The sequence below is a fragment of the Micropterus dolomieu genome, linkage group LG23 (genome assembly GCF_021292245.1).
Source record: "Micropterus dolomieu isolate WLL.071019.BEF.003 ecotype Adirondacks linkage group LG23, ASM2129224v1, whole genome shotgun sequence".
Taxonomy (NCBI): domain Eukaryota; kingdom Metazoa; phylum Chordata; class Actinopteri; order Centrarchiformes; family Centrarchidae; genus Micropterus; species Micropterus dolomieu.
Window position 1 is genome coordinate 18,970,341 of NC_060172.1, and position 4,085 is coordinate 18,974,425.

Consider the following 4,085-nt stretch of genomic DNA (forward strand, 5'->3'; position numbering starts at 1 on the left):
GAGTTTTCTGGGAAGTGATGAAAGGACAGCATTGTAAGTGGGGGATAAGTGGTGGCGTAGACCCCCTCCCCTGTTCAATGATGGCTTCTCAACCCTGGTGTAGATGGCTTCCTTGACACCTCTTTCAAACCATCCATCTTCTCTGTCTAAAATGTGCACCTGGTGGTCCTCAAACGAGTGTCCTCTGTCCTTCACATGTAAGTAGACTGCAGAGTCTTGACCTGAGGAGTTTGCCCTTCTGTGTTGAGCCATGCGTTTGTGTAGTGGTTGTTTAGTCTCCCCAATATACAGGTCTGTGCATTCCTCACTGCATTGGACCACATACACTAGATTGCTTTTCTTGTGTTTGGGTGTGTGGTCTTTGGGGTTAGCTCTAGACATCGTTAGCTCTGTGTATATATATTGCCTGTGTTTGCCTCAGTTTTTGTCCGCTCATTGTAGCTTGTGATGTTCTGTCTCATGTCATGTGTAGTTAGTTGGGCTCTGTTCCCTGTCCTGCCCTGTCTGTTCTGGATCTGTTCACTGTAAGATTTATCTGTTGAATTCTGTGACCGTTTGGATTACTTGGACTCAGCTACTCAGTTTGTAAGTGTGCTCCCTTTCTGTTTAAAATTAACCTTTTGGACTGTTCCTGCTCTGTTAACACCAAATTTAACACACCTGCTCCCCATTCACACTTTTGTTGCCAGCAGTTTAGACATTAATGGCAGTGTGATGTGTTATTTTGATGGAACAGCAAATTTATACTGTTATGCAAGCTGTACACTCACTACTTTACATTGTAGCAAAATTTGATCAGTGTTGTCACATAAAGAGATATAATGAAATATTTATAAAAATGTGAGGTTGCACTCACTTTTGTGAGATTCTTTATAGGTCTATAGGTAATCAGTGCATTTGGCTGCAGGCTCACTCTGCTGCTGTAGACCATCATAATTTCTTTGGATGCACTTCTTAGTTGTACCCCCTTCTCTTGTAATCATTTTATTCAGGTGAACTAGTAGTGTAGAGGTTAGAGTGGGGTTTTAATTAATGTTATACTTAAGCTGGATAAAATACTGGAAGGCTGCTGGGTATTTACCTTTCTTGGAAAGGAAGAAAAATATGTCAGTCCTGTCAATCAAGACTGTGATTGTAGTGGACATTGTGGGACTATTAAGATGCTCCTGAATCAACTTTCCCCAAATTCTTTTATAGAGCCTGTGCCAATTACTATAATTTTCTATATAATGAAGCCTTCAAGTTTCTTGCCTTAAGGTGATTTCACACAAATGTCAGAGAGCAGAGTGTTGGTTTTCCCTCAGACATTTCCTCTGGGCACCCTGACCTGGAAAATCTGCCTGTTATAGCCACTTTGATGCCTCAGCAAACCTGGCAATGGTAGTGATGCCTCGGGGCACATCATCTCAGAATTGTGCATCTGTTCTTGCTAATTAGCTCACCTACAGTAGTTTACAAAGTTGATAGAGCGCCTATGCCCAGAGCCATTAAAATATAAATGTCTCTTTTGGCTAGGAGTTCATGAACCCAAAACAAAGCTTCCCACATGACATTATGTCCAGAAATAATTACAGTCTGAAAATGTATACCAGAATCAGAGATGACTGAGGGATTCTGCTTAACTTGTGTTCTCTAAAAATGACTGTTATTGATTGAAATTATTTTAAATGCAGAATCAGTTTTTTTTCCTGATCAGATCAGGAAAAATACTGATTCAGATTGTATCTGATCAGTCACCAGGATTAAATTGAAGGATTTTGGACCAGATTTTAAAAACCAGAGGTTTGATCCAGTAGATGCCTTAAACAGAATTTTTGTGTAGATATCTGTCCTGTATTGATAATTTAATTTCAATTAATGTTGTCAGGATTCGTGAGTGAGTGCAGAGGAGGTGTGTGAGCCCAAACGCAAGACACCAGAGCGGGGATGCAATTCAGGTAGATTAATCCATAATCCAAGACAGCAGAGAAAAAGACAGGACGCTTCACACATGACACGACACAGTGAATTCAATAGTAATGGTAATAAAAAATGGTAATAAAAGGCTACGCAGAGAACACAAGAGCAGGAACCGAACCTCAAAACAAGAAACAACTGACTAACAGAATGAAGTAGAGAACAGAGACGGAACCAACTGGGAAACAGGACAACACTAAACATGGAACAGAACAACTACTAAGGCAGATACCAAGAAGACTAAATAAATAAAGACCACAGACAGACAAGACTGAAAACCAAAACACAACAGACTAAATAACAGATAAACTGACCAAAACTCAGAGTGCACACTAGACATGGCTGACAGGCAGAATGTGACAAATGTGCTGTGGGTTGCTTGGGAGAATGGAAATCTAAGGGCCTCATTATGCTTCAAGCAAAGTGCTAATATAATAATAATAATCTTTATTTGTAGAGCACTTTTCAAAAACAAGTTGCAAAAGTGCTTTAACAAGTGTAAAGATAATACCCAAAAGACAATAATACAAAAACAATAGAAGATAAAAGCAAGAAAACATTGAAAAGACTAAAATACACGTTTAAGATAAATATAAAATTAGTAAAATAGAATGAAATAAAAGGGATAAAATAAAGTCAAATAAGATCGGGAAAGGCTCTCCTATAAAAGTATGTTTTAAGAAGGGACTTAAGAGTTCACTGACTCAGCTGACCTGATTTCCTCGGGCAGGCTGTTCCAGAGCCTCGGGGCCCTGACAGCAAACGCTTTGTCCCCTTTAGTTTTCAGTCGAGACTCTGGAACAGACAACAGACCTCTGCCCGAGGATCTCAAGGTACGTGCTGGTGCATATGGGACTAAAAGTTCAGAAATATAACAAGGCGAGAGGCCATGAAGAGCTTTAAAAGTGATCAATAGAATTTTAAAGTCAATTCTAAAACACACTGGGAGCCAGTGTAATGAAGCTAAAAAGCCTGGCAGCTGAGTTCTGGACAGTCTGGAGTCGATCAATAGATTTTTGGGTTAAACAGGTGAAAAGGCTGTTGCAATAATCCAGGCGTGATGAGATGAAGGCGTGTAAAATGGTCTCGGTGTCCTTAAAAGTTAACATAGATCGAATTTTTGATATATTTCTAAGTTGATAAAAACATAATTGACAAGTTTTGTGGTGTGCTGCTCGAAATTTTAATTACTATCAAACCAAACACCAAGGTTCTTTGCCACAGGCTTAATGTGATTTACTAGGGAACCAGCAGATGGCAGCCATCTGCTGGGACCCAATGACCAGGATTTCTGTTTTGTCTGATTTCAGCTGGAGGAAATTATTTGACATCCATTTTTTAACTTCACAAAGGCAGTCGGTAAGTGAGCTCAGCATTCCAGGGTCTGTGGATCTGACGGGCAAGTATATTTGTGTGTCATCAGCATAAATATGAAAAGAAATGCCATGTTTATGGATAATATGTCCAAGGGGAAGCAGATACAAGGAAAACAAAATGGGTCCTAAGACCGACCCCTGAGGCACACCATATTTAACTGGACAGAACGAGGAGACATAGTTGTTTACAGACACGCAAAACTTCCTATTTGACAGGTAGGATGAAAACCATTCTAAGGCTGTACCAGAGATCCCCACCCAGTGGCTCAGTCTGTCTAACATGATGTTGTGATCAATGGTGTCAAAAGCAGCACTAAGGTCCAGGAGTACCAGGGCTGAGCACATACCTTCATCAGCAGAAATTAAAAGGTCATTGGTGACTTTAAGCAGGGTAGTCTCAGTGCTGTGGTACTTCCTGAAACCAGATTGAAACTTTTCAAATAATTTGTTATTTTCCAGTACAGTGAGCAGCTGTTCTCGCAATTCTTTCTAGAATCTTTGCAATAAAAGGCAGTTTTGAAATTGGTCTAAAATTATGTGGGAGGGAGGGATCTAAACCAGGTTTCTTTAAAAGTGGGTTCACGCAAGCCGTTTTAAAATAATCAGGGACACAACCAGTAGATAGGGAGCTGTTAAAAACAGAGATCAAATGGGGCCCAACAGAATCCATTACTTTCAGTAAAAACTTTGTAGGTATTACATCAAGTGGGCTGGAGGACACTCTCATTTGTGATACTGTTTTTAAAAGCTCAG